Here is an 18,036-nt window from a genome sequence, read left to right as displayed (position 1 = left end):
GTGGTGCTATAAGACTCAGTATATGGTAGTTTTTGTGGCATAATCATTCCATCCCATTCCCCAACTTCAAGCTATCAACTTAATGTTACTCAATACGTCAAGACACAAGCAATGGTTTCTATTAGTATTTGCAATATGAAGACACAACAGACATAAATGATGTCAATGGCAAGAGGGAATAGGGCAATGAAAGTAATTAGTAACTGCTACATTTGGGGGCATTGCCATTGTTTTCAACAATTTTAATTTCAAGTTTATATGACTTAATTTTTGAGGTATCATTTAAATACCACAAATCATCATTTTTGGGTCCGGTCGTGGGTCCTGAACTCTGGGCCTGGGCGCTGTCCCTCAGCTCTTCAGCTCAAGGCTAGCGCTCTATCATTTGAGCCACAGCGCCACTTCTGGCCTTTATTTTTCTTTTTGCTTATGTGGTGCTGAGGAATCGAACCCAGGGCGTCAGGCATGCAAGGCAAGCGCTCTATCACTGAGCCACCTTCCCAGCCCCCACAAAGCATCATTTTAAAGTATACAATCTAGTAATTTCTAGTATATTCATGAATCTAGTATATTCATGTGTAACAATAACTGCTATCCAGAACATTTTCAGTACCTATCACTTAGTCACTCCCCTAATCCCATATGCTGACAACCATGAATCTACTTTTTGTCTACATGGTATTGCTCATTCTGGTTATTTCATATAATCAGAATCAAACAATACATGGACTCTTTTGTCTGATTTCTTTCACTTTGTAGATTTTCAAGGTCTGTATATGTTGCAGCATTTCTTGTTTTCTATCATTTCCCCCCTTCCCACCCTCAGCCGTGGGGCCTTGAACTGGGCCTGGGCTCAAGGCTAGCACTCTACCACTTGACCCACATCACCACTTTCGGCTTTTTCTGTTTATGTGGTACTCAGGAATCAAACCAAGGGCTTCATGCATGCTAAGCAAGCACTACCACATTCCTAGTCCCATTTTTTTTTGGGGGGGGGAGTCTGGTCATGAGGCCTGAACTCTGGGCCTGGGCGCTGACCCTCAGCTCTTCAGCTCAAGGTTAGCGATCTACCGCTGAGCCACAGCGTCACTTCCGGCTTTTTCTGTTTATGTGGTGCTGAGGAATCGAACCAAGGGCCTCATACATGCAAGGCAAGCACTCTACCACTGAGCCACCTTCCCAGCCCTTTTTTTTTGTCAGTAGTGGGGCTTGAATTCTGGCCTGGGTGCTGTCCCTTAGCTCTTTAGCTCAAGGTGAGTGCTCTACCACTTGAGCCATAGTACCATTTCTGGTTTTCTGGTGGTTTATTGGAGATAAGAGTCTCAGGGACTTTCCTGCCAAGGCTGGCTTTGAACCACAACCCTCAGATCTCAGCTTCCTGAGTAGCTAGGATTACAGGCATGAGCCACCAGCACCTGCTTTTTTTCTTTTCTTTCTTTCTTTTTTTTAATCACAACATTGTTATGTGATTTTTTTCAATGCAAACAAGAAATACAGAAATGTAATTCATGGATACAGGTAAATGTAGAATAGTGACCTTTTTTCTCTAAGAGGCCATGATTCCCATTTCTAGTAAGAGACAGAATATAGGTAGAAACAAGCTGGTCATTAGGTTCACATTTTGCCTAGAAATGACATATAAATGCATCTCCTCCCTGCTACTTACCATAAAGTATAAAAAGGGAGTTAAAGGAAAGTTTCCTTGTTGGCTCTTACCATGTATCATCTTTATTATATGGCTGAATAACATTCCATTAAACGGACATACTACACTTAATCCATTCATCAACCCATGGATGTACTACCTGTTTATTTTCTTTGTAATGAATGGTGCTGTTGTGAACCTATGTGTCCCTTTTTGTCTGAACATGTTTTCAGTTCTCCCAAGGTGGTATATACCTGGGAGTGGAATTGCTGAATCATACAGTAACTGTTCAACTTTTTTGCAACATGGTTACATTGTATAACCATGGCCTTGTCCTTTTTTTTTTTCTTTGTCCAGTACTGGGGTTTGAACTCAGGGCCTTACCCTCTTACTTGGCTTTTTTGATCACAGCTTTTTATTGCTTACGTGATGAGTCTTTCAGCTTTGTCTGCCTGGGCTGGTTTTGTCTTAGAGCTGGTTTCAGCTCTTATCTCAGCCTCCTGAGTAAGCTAGGACTACAGGCATAAGCCACAGGCACTAGCTGTGGTCATTTTAAGGAACTGCTGAACTATTTTCCATAGTGACTGTACCATTTCACATTCCTACCAGCAATGTGTGAGGTTTCCAATCTGTCTACATCTTCAATATTGGTTTTCCTTTTTTATAATTTAATTTTGATGTTATTTTTAAACAACCCACTTGTGAAATACTTCACAACTGAAGAATCTACTCCCACAGGTTGGTCTGAGCCAGCTCTAGCACACTACACAGTATACCAAAGAAAATCTACTTCTCTCTAGTTCTTTGCTTTGCTGATAAGAGCACACTCACCAGGTTCCAATTTAACTTCTTATGTTTTTCACTGAAAATTGCACAAAAAGTCTCCACTTCTCTTCTTCTTGGGGGATAGTGGTGAATGTGATTTTTTTGACTGCTGGGGAAATCACAAGTTTCCAACTTCCATTGAGTACTCTAAGTTGAACAGGGTGCTTCTCTCCCACGTCTGTGTTAAGAAACAAACAACAACACAACAACAACAACAACACACACACACACACACCAAACAAAATATCTTCCTGACTCCCAGATGTATCTTCTGCATGAGCTCTCAGTTGCTTCAACAGGGCAAACAGCTGTGGTCTGTTTCAACATAATTTGATGTAATCAGGGTTAATTTTGAGTGTGTAGTAACTCTGAAGACTGTTTTTTAACTGAATTATTGTTGGGTCACATCATGTGGCATTACATTTAGTGGCTAAAACAAAAGCCAGAATTAAAACAGCTTCCCCTAAGCCCCCTTCTAAACGACAGCGCCACTGTACCTAGAGGTTATGAGGCACATTTAACACAATTAACTAAAAAAGGAAACTAGCAGCAGTCAAATTAATTGTAAGCATTTCCCAGATCCAGTGTCACCTCAAAAGAGCTGAAAACTTATATGTTGATTCTTTTCTTAGAGCGGTCAGAAAATGGGTAGGTAGAATCTTCAAAATTTAATATTTTCACAATGTCTTAGGAAAAAGTTCTAAGATGTTTCCTCTTAGTATTTTCCTGATCTAGACCAATAAGTTTAGCAGTTCACAGTTCCCTTCTATTTTTACAACTGATTGCTACATTTGCAGTGTGGCATGCCATAGTAAAGAGAATGTGGCTCAAATTAGGAATGTCTTCTGAAGGGCAGGTCTTTATCTTACTTCCATAGGATTGGCCATCCTTGTTTGCCCGTGGGCCAATAGCAAAGTCTGGGCTCCTCTGGGCACATGCATTATTTAGTCTCTTCCAGTCCATACTTCTAGCAAGTCTGAGACACAATTAAGGCCCAGGAAAGGCCATTCTTGAAATGGTTCTGGAAAACAGAATCTTCAAAAATAGATGTTTTGGGAAGCTTCCAAGTGCATTGCTTCTTCAAAAACCTCTCTAGTCCAATCATATAGTTCCAACAGGATCTGATATGTATTCAATGCCTTCTATAAATAGCTTCTGTTTATTTATTCTAGCTTCCTTTGACCTAGGATATTAAGAAAACTTGAAGACCAAAGACACCACTTAGCCTCCTACTTTATCAGGAACTCCTCATGGAAACAATTTCCTGATTAACATGTTCTGGAATAGCATATGGGTGTGAACAAAAAGTAATGAAACTAAAAAGAAAAGTAACAAGATTTCTTATATGTATCATATACTGTTTGTCCTTTAGTTTCAAATGTAGATAGCCATTTCCAATTCACTTAAGCATAAATAATGTAAATGATAGCCATTTCCAATTCACTAAAGCATAAATGATATAAGGAAAACAAAGTATATCATCTGCAGACCCAAAATAAGTGAAAGATAGCCTTAGAAAGAATAGCAGCCTTCGGGTGGGAAGATGGTTCAGTGGTAGAGCGCTTGCCTTGCATGCATGAAGCCCTGGGTTCAATTCCTTAGCACTACATAAGCAGAAAAAGCCAGACGTGGCGCTGTGGCTCAGCCTTGAGCTGAAGAGCTGAGGAATAGCGCCCAGGTCCACAGTTCAGGCCCCATAACTGACAAAAAAAAGAAAAGAAAAGAAAAAAGAAAACAGAATAGTAGCCAGGAAGTGAACACTACAACTAGACAGTTTAAATGTGTTTATATCGGGCCATCTGGTTTTGCATCTTAAATATTTTTCTTTCATCTTTCTCTGAAGACAGCTCTCTTTTGGGTATAGTTCATGGTTGCCCTACAGCTCCTGTTTGTTATGTTCCTGGTTCAATAGTCAGTTAAGGCTCCTTTGCATTCTCAATACCAATTTGTAATGAGAAATGAGATTGGTTGATTCTAGGACAGCGGCGCACCCTTAGCCTACTCTGCAAGGGAAGCTAGGTCCCTAGAATGTGTGCTAGGAATACATTGGCTATCATAGAGCAGAGAAATTCTCAAAGGAATAGTTTGATAACTAAGTAGATACCTTCAACAGTTTATACACGAGTCAGCTTTGTCATCACTGTGATAGAATGAATGCCGGACAAACTTTTAAGTTGTTAAGAAGAGTTGTTCATGGCTCATGATTCAGATGGTTTGGTACCTGGTTGTTTCACCACATGTACTTGGGCAGAATATCACGGTGGTGGGAGTGTGTGCAGGAGGTAAGCTGTTCATCTTATGGCAGAAAATGAAAGGGGACTGGGAATTAGATATAGCCTTCAGCTAGTCTCCATCTCCCAAATTTCTACAATACCCCTCAACAGTGTTAATATCCAGGGACTAAGAGTCAAAAACATGCAGTTGTCGGGGACATTTCCTATTAAGACCATAGTTCAATAGGCATACGATCAAATCTAGGTGTTTTTTTTCCCCCAAGACATATCCAGTATTAACCACTTGAAACATGCAGATGTGGATACAAATACAAACATATTTGAATATGTAACTAACTTAGGATTGGTTATTTAGGCACATATTACTCAATTCTCTGTAGGATTTTCTGAGAATCTACCTCAAGCATAGAGTAGGAATACCAAGATGAATGAAGACCAGTTTCTTAAGAACTTCAAAACAGTGTTGGGACTCTTTTCTAGCTCTTTCTCTCTCTCTTTCCCAGCTCTCTCTTTTTCCCAGCTCTTTCCCAGGTCTTTCCAAGGGCTTTCCCAGCCACGTGGAGGGCCAACATGGCCTGGTGCCAGCCAGAACGATGAATAAACCTACCCCTTACCTGAATACCACATGCGTGGTGCTGTTCTTACTTGGCTACCTCTTTTTAACTTTCAGGCTCTCTTTGCTCTCTCTCTCTCTGCCATTCATGTCCAACTTTCCCAATTTCTCCCTTTCTCTTCTACAGAGTTTTGGCGTGTGCCCTGAAGAGTGCGACGCAGGCTGGGTCCCGGGGACCCCCTCTAGGTTCCCTCTCAAAGGCTAGCCAGTCTTGGCTTGATCTATTTGTTCAGGGTTTCTTTGCATTTTTTCAGATGTTTGCCATCTTGGCGCCACATGGTGGGTTAAGGGTTTGGCCCCATCTGACCCTTAACCTTCCACCAAGCTTACTACTCCACCCATCTGTTCTAAGGTGCCTTGCTAACAAGTTGCTCTTTTCACAGGCCCTGGTAACTGAGGCCCAACCATCTGATGTGCTTTGTTAGCAAAGATGTCTAAACATTGTTGTCAAAATTTTAGGTTTTGAGTTTTGCCTTTTTTGTTTTGTGTTATGTATTCTACTACTGACTACGTGGTTCTAAAATACTGTGCCTATCTGTGCTAAAATTATCATCACATCTAATGAGTTTTGTCATTGCAGAATATTTGTCGGTCAATTCTTGATAAAAACCAGGTAAACTCTACTTATTCTACTTGATTTCCTTGTTGCTTTAATTGGAAATAATAAAGGGCTTTTGTGGCAAAGATTGCAGTTCAAAGCCAGCCTGGGCTGAAAAATCCCTACGACTCCATTTCCCAACTAACCTGCAAAGAGCCAGGCTAGAAGCATGGCTCAAGACTCTTATCTCTAACCAGCCAAACAGTGGAAGTGGTACTGTAACTCAACGTGGTAGAGCACTAGCCTTGAGCAGAAGTGCTCAGGGATAGTGCCCAGGCCTTGAGTTCAAACCTCCTTGGATACCAACTAGGACAAGCCATCCCAGCAACAAGCACCTAGACTCAGTCTGGGGAACAAGGGAACATGGAGAAGAATAAGAGGATGTCACATCAGCTACTTTGTGCCTGCCCTTTCAAAATTAACCAGAGCCGGGAGGTCAGTAGAAGTAAGAAGCCTGCCCATCCAATGTCTATACCTGTCTACCTATTAACAACAGAAATTTATATTCTTGCCTTTGTCACCTGACTTCTCTACTTAGTCGCCAGATGTCAGAAGTAGCTAGGGACATTTCTACCAACATTTTCAGCCCCAATTCCTTCCTCTTGCCATTTATTTGCTCGCTGGTATTTTTTTTCCAGCCCCTCAATGCTCTTGAGACTTCTCCAGACTTCATCTAATGACTCACGCCACCAAGGGACAGCTGCTGCTCACTGCCTTCTCTGGGAGGGGACCAAATTCCAGCCTTTTAACCCTAACATCAATGCCCCTTGTCAGCAGGAAGTAGCCAGAGAGAATCTGAGCCCTATTTCATGATTATTAAATGGCTGGAATGTAAGGTCCGATCCTGGATGGTGAGGAGACTCCACCCTCCTTGCAGCAAATTTTCTACCCAGTACCTGCGTTACCTAGGCAACTGGCACACCTGGAAGTGGTCACATCTGCATCCGCTGAGGTCACATCTGAATTTGATGTGGCCACAAATTTCTCCACCCATACCCTAGATAAGGCTAGACCAGGCCCAGATGCTCTCTTTTCTAGCTCTTTTTCTCTCTTTCCCAGGTCTTTCCGAGACCTTTCCCAGCCACGTGGAGGGCCAACATGGCCTGGTTCCAGACAGAACGATGAATAAACCTACCCTGAAAAAAAAAAGTGTTGGGGAAATAGGTGAACAGATTCTACAGTGATTATATGGGCAGTGCTATAATAGAGGTAATTTCATAGATCAAAGACATCATTCACCATTTCTATGGGGATAGAAACACTTTCACTTGTTTGTAGTCACCCCACTCGGACAAGCACAGAATCAACATCAATCAACCCTTGTTCAATCAGATGATGTAAGTAACCAATGCTTCAATATGGAGGGCAAGCAATTTGTCTACTCCTTTTTTTGTTTGTTTGATGGTGATGGTACTGGGGAATGAAATCAGCACATCGCACTTGCTAGGCAAGCCCTCTGTCACTTTAGCCACTCTACCAGTCCAAGAAATATGTACAGATTTATAGTTAGTTTTGGGAAAAATCACTAACCGAAATCTGGGCAATTTCAACCCAAGTCATCTGAGACTTATTCTGAATTTCTTCTCTCAACTGAATACACTCATTCACCAATACTAGTTGAAGACTGTGTGCACAACACCTGGCTAGGTGCTGGGGATGACTAGTATAGATATATTCTTGAGAAGTCTGCTAAGCCCCTCTTCCCTGTATACTAGAACCAATGCCAAAGAATCACTTTTGCTAGAGGTAAAAAAATTTAATTAATTAGATCTATAATTACATGTGTGTGTGTGTGTGTGTGTATTTTGAGACAGGGTCTGAATGCAGAACAGACTTACCTTAAACTTCAGCTCCTTCTGGCCTCTGCCTTCTAAGTAGGAATATGGCTGTATGCCACCATCGCCAGTCTCACAATTACTGATTCCTGGCTTTTAGAATATGTTCAGAGAATGGTTCCAGATTTGGATTTATTCCAAAAAGGTTTAAAATTTTCTGAACTATTTCAGACACACTAAGAAGGAAAAGCTTATTTGTGAAAGTTTTGTTAAACAGGGTGACATGTCTCCCCAGGTCCCAATTCATTCAAGATTTTTTTTTTTGTTAACTCGGGGTCTCATGCTTGCTAGGCTGGCACTCTACCACTTGAGCAAGGCCTCCAGTCTTATTTTTTGCTGCTTATTTTTGAGATAGGGTCTTAAAAACTTTCCTGCCCAAGTTGGCCTTCAAACTGTGATCCTTCAGATCTTAGCTTTCTGAGCACCTGTGATTTTCTGGTGGTTATTGGGCATGGAACCCAGGGACTCCTGCATGCCCCCACCCATTCAAGTTTTTGAATGAAGCCTACTACATGCAGAAACTCTCCTAGATTACTGCAGATAGGAAGATGAATGTGTTCTTTCTGTTGTTATAGAACAAGGGTAGTGTAAGTGGTATTTGTATGACACTAGGAAGATCCATAATGTAAGGGGGGAATTTGGAAGCCAGGGTCCATCTCTTAGCTTCCTGAAGTAATATAAAGACAGGCTAAAGAAAAAATAAAGTAGAAGTACTAGCTGTATTTTAGTGTTACTACTTTTGAAATAAAGCTCTGAAGCCCCAGACAATATGATTAGGGCTGTTAATATTTTGATTCTGCATGACTAAGAGGTGACAGGTGTGTAGCCTGAGACAGCTAGTCAAGCCTACTCACAACATGTGGTGACAAGTGGTGCTGAATCAGGTTGCAGGGTACACCCCAACACTATGAGTAGAACAGGAATCTGCAAAGGGGACTTTAAACTTTTCTGTTGAGGGCTGCTTACCCACTGGGGTGTGTGTGTGTGTGAAACCAATCAAAAGCCAAATGGCAGTGAAACAAAGACAGCAGTTCCCACAGATTTTTCTCTATGTGCATGTGCTGGGGGATGGGGGGGGGGGGCTGTCACTGATCAATGAACAGCCTAGTCCTATTTGTGTGTGTGTGTGTGTGTGAAGTATCAACTGGTACAAGCGAATACAAAACTGCCTCCTTGTGGAGGGGGAGCAGGGTGGGAAAGGAAGGGGAAGCACCTGTACATTGACCTATTGGTAACACAAGAAACAGAGTGGGAGAGAAAACATGCACAGAAAGAAGGAAATACGGTAGAGGTGGTGGAGAAAGGACTAGGTGAGGAAGGGGTGGGGAGATGGTAGGTTCTGCATTGCATGGCTTTTCCCAGATGTCTCACTCTTAAAGGTGGCTTTCTCATCCCTCAGGCCAGGCATGTCTTAAAATAGAATCCTATTGGCTGTTCTTATTTGATCTTCAGTGAAGTTTCTCTTTACGGACCAATAGACACATAAAGAAATGCTCAACTTCTCTGGTCATAAATGAAATGCAAATCAAGACATTGAGATTCTACCTCAACCCAGTTAGAATGGCTATAATTAAGAAATCTAATAACAACAGATGCTGGAGGGAATGTGGCCGAAAGGGAACCCTAATTTACTGTTGGTGAGAATGTAAACTTGTTCAACCACTCTGGATAGCAGTATGGCAGTTCCTCAAAAGACTCCACATAGGGCTCCCCATGACCCAGCAATCCCCCTTCTGGACATTTACCCAAATGATCACAAACAAGGCCATACTAAAGCTACCAGCACAATTATGTTTACTGCAACATTATTCATCATAGCTAAGATATGGAACCTGCCCCTCAGTAGATGAATGGATCAAGAAAATGTGATATATACGTGCGCGTGTGCGTGGGCGCACGTGCGCATGCGCTCACGTGTGTGTATGAATTTTATGCTTCCATCAGAAAGAATGACACTATCCCATTTGTTAGGAAATAGAAAGACTTGGAAAAAATTATATTAAGTGAAGTAAGCCAGGCCCAAAGAAACATGTCTAGGGTAATCTCATCAGTTGAGCAGAAAAGCTCAAGAGCTATATACATATGGCCATATAAGATGATGCTAAATGAAATTAACCCCCAAGATATGCACACAAGAGGTCTTTCTTTGTTGTTGTTGTTTTTAATGTATGTACTATGTGATTTTTTTAATTGTTGTTGTTGTTGGTCATGGGGCTTGAACTCTGGGCCTGGGCGCTGTCCCTCAGCTCTTCAGCTCAAGGCTAGCACTCTACCACTTGAGCTACAGCACCACTTCCGGTTTTCTGGTGGTTTATTGGAGATAAACTCTGAGCTTGGGCACTGTCCCTGTGCTCTTCAGTCAAGGCAAGTGCTCTACCACTTGAGCCACAGCCCCACTTCCTGTTTTCTAGTGGTTTATTGGAAGTAAGAGTCTCATGGACTTTCCTGCCTGGGCTGGCTTTGAACCACAATCCTCAGATCTCAGCCTCCTGAGTAGCTAGGATTACAGGCGTAACCATCAGCGCCTGGCTTTTGTTTCTTTTGTATGTTCTTCCCCCTATGGTATATCCCCTGTTGTCACTGTATTTGATTTTGATACCTTGTATCTTATATACATTTATCTAATTTGGGGAGGGGAAGGAGAATAATAAAATGCTGAAATAAGGACACAGGATGACCCACTGCAACAATGATACTCACAAGACACTCTTTTGGAAATAAACTTTACAACTTTTTTTTTTTTTTTGGTGGGGGAAGGAGTTGGGGAGGTAGGGAAGGGATAGTAGAAAAGAAACAAAGGAAGAGGTAACAATGTTCAACAAGAAATGTACTCATTATCTTACTCATGTAACTGTAACCCCTCTGCATAGCATCTTTTCAATAAAATAACAATTAAAAAAATACCAAAAAAATCAGAATCCTCCCAATACCTGCCATCTGAGCAGTCAGGACTGCTGGTATAAGTAAGTGACTGTGTCTGGTCTCTTATGAAACTTGGAGGCTATAAAAAACTTCAAGCCGGGCACCAGTGGCTCACACCTGTAATCCTAGCTATTCAGGAGGCTGAGATCTGAGGATCGGGCTTCACAGGCAGCCCGGGCAGGAACATCCGTGAGACTCTTACTTCCAATAAACCACTAGAAAACAGGAAGTGGGACTGTGGCTCAAGTGGTAGAGCACTCACCTTGACTGAAGAGCACAGGGACAGTGCCCAAGCTCAGAGTTCAAGCCCCGCGACTGATCAAAAAAAAAAAAAATCCTGAAAAAAACTTCATACAACATTAATATTTTAGTTCAAATAATTTTTTTTTCAATTCAGAAAGGTTCTCCCTTAGAAAACGTTACACTTGTGCAGTGCTTTTCAGTTTCTGCAACCACTTCACATAACCTTGATTGCTACTTACACACTGTAGACGTTTTATCCTCATTTTGAATATAAGTTGCAGACTCAGCTTAAATAACTTGTTTAAGGTAACAAGGATAGTAAGTGGAATATCATACTTAAATTAGGCATTTCTTCTTTTATGGTGGTACCATTTCCAAGATACAAATATTCAGTACATTTTCTAGCAGGAATCTGACACAACTTTTCCTTTATGCAGAATCCTGTAATACAGAAAGTGGCAGATGGAAATTACATTTAAAATGATCAGTTGCCAGTCATATCCTACCTATACAAAAAAACAGCTCATTTTTTTGGGTGGAGGGTGGGGTGCTGCCAAAAAAAAAAAAAAGATGAATTAGAGGCAACCTTTATTCCAAGAATTTACTGTGCTTTACCATCTGTATTTTTTCTAGGCTCGTCTCTACAGTCCTCAAGTGAAAGGGATTGCGATTGTTCCAGAACACTCTGAAATTCTAATTAAGGTCCTTCAGTAGTATTTATAGGAATTGGAATAAGCACTGCAGGCTGTAAGGCAGACAAGAAGAAGGTAGTGACTTTCAAGCTCCTCAGAACTCCAAGAGTGAGTAGCCAAAAGGAAGGTCAGTTTGAAGGATGTGCTATGGACAAGGAACTTGTATAGCAGTTCTGGGCAGGACATAGTCCAACCAAGCAGCTACAGGTTCTACACTGGAGAAGGCTAGAAGAGTGTTGTGTTTGAATTTGTTCCTTTTGTATGCTACCAAACAGGCAGGTTTTCCTATGTTATAACAATCAAAGTTGAGGGCAGAAACATTCCTTATTTACCAAAGGTACAGTGGGATAGAAGAAATACTCAAAGGAGTAGTTTGTACACCAGCGCTAGGGGAATGGATATGATTTCTAAGAGGTTTTTCTTTTTGTGGCAGTAGTGGTTTCAATTTATAACCTCAGATTTGCTTAAGAAAGCACTCTGCCATTTGACCCATGTCCCCAGGCCCTTTCTGCTTTCATTATTTTTCACATTGGTTCTCATGTTTGGACTGTGATCCTACTATGACTCCCCACAGCTGGAATCACAGGGATATATATGATCATACCCAGCTTATTTGTTGAGATTAAGTCTCCCTATTTGCCCAGGATGGCCTTGAACCATAATTCTCATGATCTGTGCTTCTCAAGTACCTAGGTTTATAGGTGAGCTACCACACCCAGTTAACAAAAGGTTTTTCAAAACTACAATTCTGAAACAGCAAACTAGCTATTCTTGTTGAGCCAGTGTGTAGAAAGATTGTTGAATCAGTCAGGTGTAAATAGCCTAGGTTCTGCCAAATACAGTTCAAGTTGTATACTTGCAGCACTGGACACTTCTGCTACACAGGCTATTCTATTATCAGAGCCCATTCCACGCCCCCCCCCCCACCAACTAGTTGTAAAATGGGTTTCAATTTGACATGTCAATTATTAACTACTATGTATCTTGATCAGAATTGCCTCTTTCATCATCCCCTATAGATCATAAGGTCTATTCTATTTCTAGAACCCATTTTCAGTTACCAAATACCTATCACACTTTGGAGGAGGATAATTGTGATACCCGCACATGTTCTTATGTTTGTATATGCATTCTAGAATGATTCTTAAGAGGGAGGAGAATGGGAGTATAAACTCATTAAAAATTAGAGGTAAGGCCGGTAGAGTGACACACATTTATGATTACAATGGGAGGTGAAGGTGGGAGCTTCTGAGTTTAACGCTAGTGTGGGCTACCTAGTCAGAATCTATCTGAAAACAAAAGCATTATTAAAAAATCCGAACAAAAATAAATAAATAAAAAGTGAAGTTAAAAATGACCCTAAGTAGGTTACATATACTAGCTATGGAGAACAATGCTGAGATAAACATAGTTGTGTTCCTAGCTTTAGTATGGCCTTGTTTGTAATCGTTTGGGTAAAAAAAGTGGGATTGCTAGGTCATAGGGAGCTCTCTATGTATCCTTTTGGGGAACCTCCATACTGCTTTCCAAAGTGGTTTAACAAGGTTACACTCCTACCAACAATGCAGCAGGGTTCCCTTTTGGCCACATTCCCTCCAGCATCTGTTATTGTTAGATTTCTTGATTATAGCCATTCTAACTGGGGTGACTTGGAATCTCAATATTGTTTTGATTTGTATTTCTTTTTTTTTTTTTTTTTGGGTCCGGTCGTGAGGCTTGAATTCTGGGCCTGGGCGCTGTCCCTCAGCTCTTCAGCTCAAGGCTAACATTCTACCACTTGAGCCACAGCACCACTTCCGTTTTTTTTTTTTTTTTGCTTATGTGGTGCTGAGGAATTGAACCCAAGGCCTCAAGCATGCAAGGCAAGCGCTCTACCACTGAGCCACCTTCCCAGCCACTGATTTGCATTTCTTTTATGGCCAGAGAAGTTGAGCATTTCTTCGTGTATGTATTGGCCATTCTTATTTCCTCTTCAGAGAAGTTTCTCTTTAAGTAAAGAGCCCATTTATTAATCAGGCAGTTGTTTCTTTGAGGATTTGTTGTTGGGGGAGTTAATTTTTTTAGTTCTGAGTATATTTTATTTATGAGGCCCTTGTCCATTGTATGGCTAGTGAAGTTCTTCTCCCAATCTATGGGCTTTCTACTGATCTTGCTAGCTATGTCCTTTGCTATGCAGAAACTCTAGTTTCATGCAACACACACACACACACACACACACACACACACACACACACACACACACACACACACACACACACACACACACACACACACACACACGGTAATTCTATGCCACTGCCCCATTTGTTAGGAAATGGAAAGACTTGGAAAAACATTATACTAAGTGAATTAAGCCAGACCCAAAGAATCATAGGTCCCATGGTTTCCTGTATTTGCAATAACTAGTATATGTCTAGAATAACCTTACCAGACAAGCAGAGAAGGTCAAAAGCTATGCACATATGACCATATAAAATGGTGCTAAGCGAAATGAATCCCAAGATAGAGACACAAGAGGGTTTATCTTTGTTGCTGTTGTTTTTAATGTACTTATAATGTATTACGTTATTTCTTTTGTTTCTTTCGTATGTTTTTCCCTATTGGTATAAGCCCTGTTTTCACTGTATTTGATTCTGGTACCCTGCATCTTGTATATACATTTTTCTAATGGGGGGGGGGGGAGGGAAATAACAAAACAATGAAACAAGGATACAGGTTGACCCAATGAGAAGTACAAGACACTATGTTAAAAACAAACTCTACAACTTTGTGGGGGGAGGGAGGGGGGAGGTGTTGGAGAGGTGGAGAGGGAAGGGATGATTGGGGAAAAACAATGCTCAATAGGAAATGTATTCATACCTTACTCATATAACTGTAACCTCTCTGTACAGTATCTTTACAATAAAATATTTTAAAAAAGGACCCTGATGTGGCAGTATAATTTTAGTCACTCTGGAGGCTGAAATCTGAGGATCATAGTTTGAAGATAGCCTGAGCAGGAAAAGTCCTTGAGACTCTTATCTCCAATTAACCATCAAAAAAAGCCAAAAGTGGAGCTGTGGATCAAGTGGTAGAGTGCTAGCCTCAAGCAAAAAAGCTTGGGGACAGTGCTCATCTCCCAGGATCAAGCCTCAGGACTGGCACAAGACAATAAAAGTAAAACAAACAAACCAAAAAACCTGGAGGCATTGTAAACTTAATTAATTCTCTTGGTCTAGGGCCCTTTTTGACGTCTTCATTATTTCTTTTATTTGAGCTCAATCAGTCTTTCCCTTTTTTGGGGGGGACACTGCAAGTCCAATAATATTTTACAAGCCATAAAGACCTAGAAAGAAGTTACCGAAGAGTCATGAGCTATGTTTAATTAATGAGTGGCTATTTGAATGTCAGTTTAAAAACCATCTAAATTCCTGGAAGAGGCTTTGCAAAGGCCACCAGAAACTACACCACGTGCTAATAATGTCAATACATTTACTGGACTCCAAAACAAACTGGGTAAGAGCTAACTGGAGGACTAGTTGATTAGAGGGGAATCCAAGGCTTCTGGCAACAATAGAACATCCTCATATTGGCTATGATCTAATACGGCCTTGTTCTGTGGAAGTCCCACTGAATCATTTAATGTATGTAATCAAAGTTGCTTTCTGCTCTTTTCCTATCTCATAATTTGGAATATAAACTGAGAAGAAATGATAATGGGATCTTATTCTCACCAATCTGCCTTTCAATTTTGCATTTTTATATTCTTGCCTCACCATTTATGAGAATATATGAACAAACAGTAATTCAATCCACTAGGCATCTTTCATCTGTAATTATTTGAAACGAGATTTAAAGATGGGTAGAGCTAATACATCTCAACAAATGCATCTTCAATGCTTGTTCAGTCATGCTTGAATGTCTAGATTTAATTTATAGAGAAGATGAATATAAGAAATTGCAGAAGGAAGCTTCTGGCAGATCCTGTTTAGGAGGGACAAAAGGTCAAACAGTTCTGTGAGAGTCTCTGGGCTGAGCTGGAGGGTGAAAGTTATCTAAATCTGGAATGGCTCAACATACAATTAAGTCTCATCACACCAAACACTATGACAGTGTAGCTCCCTCAGTGCAAAAAGACACCATTTGGACAGTAACTTTTTTTTTTGGTCCCTGGTGGGGCTTGAACTCGGGGTCTGGGTGCTGGTGCTGTCCTTAAGCTTTTTCATTCAAGGCTAGCATTCTACCACTTTGAGTCACAGCACCCAGTGTAACTTTTTTTTTTTTAACCACCAACCTCAAAATCTGAAATGAGAATGACAATTGATGCTAAAGAAAACATTTCAAAGTGTCAGAATATACTCTTATTTGTGTTATCATTTGGGGTGAGTAATGCTCAGAACTCTTGGAAAAAAACCTATATGATTTCTCTCCTATTGGAAACCATGTATACAAATAACAATGTAAATCAGCTTCAAATCACCTTTTAATTCAGAAAGGATCCTAAGAATATTATTATAGTGTAGATAGACCCACATTATTAACTCCAAGTTCTAGTCACTACATATAGACTCATACATTGCTTTGTGTAGAATTTAATATCTACAAATTACCTAATGAGTAGGTATCTAAAGTTTTTTCTCTGATTTTGCCTGTAAGCCAGTTTCATTTTGGCATTTCATCTATTTATCTGACATCATGGTTTGTTTTGTTTAATTATTGGTAAAATAGAAGAATTGAGCCAAAGATAGAAATCATTAGCTTAGGGTAGGTGTTCAGATTCAACCAGACATTCAACCTGTGCTCAACTTAAGAGCATTAAATGAATAAATATGAAGTTTTGGAAGTATGTTACTGAAGGTTCCATCAAAAAGGCATGAAACAAAGTAGCTGATGTTTTGAGGAGGATCTTTCCTTATCCCACATATAACCCATTTAACATGTTTAAATCTACTGTCTAACTTTCAGAATCTGACTTCATTACACATTCATTATACAGAGACTTAGTATTCAATAAAATCTGGGACTGTATGTGTTTTAAAGATTAGACTACAATTATTAGTGACTATTTCTAGCACAATTTAAGAGACAAAAGGGACTTTAAGTGTTTATTCCAAAATGAAGTAGATATTGCATCAGCACATGAAATAACTGGAGGATATAATCATTATTTTACATGTCTAATTCTTGGAGCAAAATTAATGGTGGTACTGGGACCAGAACCTTGAGTTTTCTAATTCAGCATTATAACAGTTATTTTGGACACCCTGCCATCATTTAATACTACATACTTCTTAAAAATTCATGGGATGCATGATTCCCGATGGGTTTGGAAACTCTTCCTAGTCTGTAAAGTTGTTCCACAAAATTAACAGTATTAGAACTGGAATGTCAAATCAATACTAGCTGATGTTGCAAATCCTTCAAAATTTTCTGCATTTTGTCCTCCAGATTTAAGGTTAACTATCACTACCTCCCTCCCCCAAATGTATTTTCTAGCAAACTTATCCATGCTTATCTTGCTCTTTACACAGCACATACAAATTTGAAGTAACACATGACTTATTATTTATCTTAAATTCCACAAAGGGGGGTTATTTCTGTTTTGGTCACAACTGTTTATTTGATATTTAGCACACATAAGACTGGCATATAGGGCTGGGAAGGTGGCTCAGTGGTAGAGTGCTTGCCTTGCATGCCTGAGGCCCTGGGTTCGATTCCTCAGCACCACATAAACAAAAAGAAAAAAGCCGGAAGTGGCGCTGTAGCTCAAGTGGTAGAGCACTAGCCTTGAGCTGAAGAGCTGAGGGACAGTGCCCAGGCCCAGAGTTCATGCCCCATGACCGGACCCCATTCACTCTGCAACCCCCCCCCCCCAAAAAAAAAAGACTGGCATATAAAAGAAGCTTAGGCTACACATGCAATCCCAAAGCTTGGGAGGCAGAGGCATAAGGATCATGAATTTAATGGTTTACATAGTTAGACCCTAACAAATAAAGTAAAATACTCAACTTTTTTTTTTTTTGCCAGTACTGGGGCTTGAACTCAGGGCCTGAGCATTGTCCCTGAGCTTCTTTTTGCTCAAGGTTAGTGCTCTACCACTTGAACCACAGTGCCACTTCCAGCTTTTTCTGTGTATATGGTACTGAGGAATTGAACCCAAGGCATGCTAGGCAAGCACTCTACCATTAAGCCACATTCGCAGCTCTCAAACTATTTTTGAATAAATCAATTTCTCTCTCTAGTCCTGGTTAAGGCAAGTCTTCCTTTCTTAAACTTCATATGCAAGCCCATGGATTGAAGTTCCAGGACAGTAGACTTTAAGTGAGATTTTAGTTTAGCAAAAGCTACCAATTAAATTCAGAAACTGATTTTTTGAAGGCTACTGAGCTATCAAGAAGACACTGGAAAACCAACTGCCCAGATGCAAAGATTCCCAGTATATTTAGCAGA

Source organism: Dipodomys spectabilis, unplaced genomic scaffold (assembly GCF_019054845.1).
Source record: "Dipodomys spectabilis isolate Male_0828 unplaced genomic scaffold, ASM1905484v1 ptg000003l, whole genome shotgun sequence".
NCBI classification, from domain to species: Eukaryota; Metazoa; Chordata; class Mammalia; order Rodentia; family Heteromyidae; genus Dipodomys; species Dipodomys spectabilis.
Note: the sequence above shows the minus strand (reverse complement) of the source record.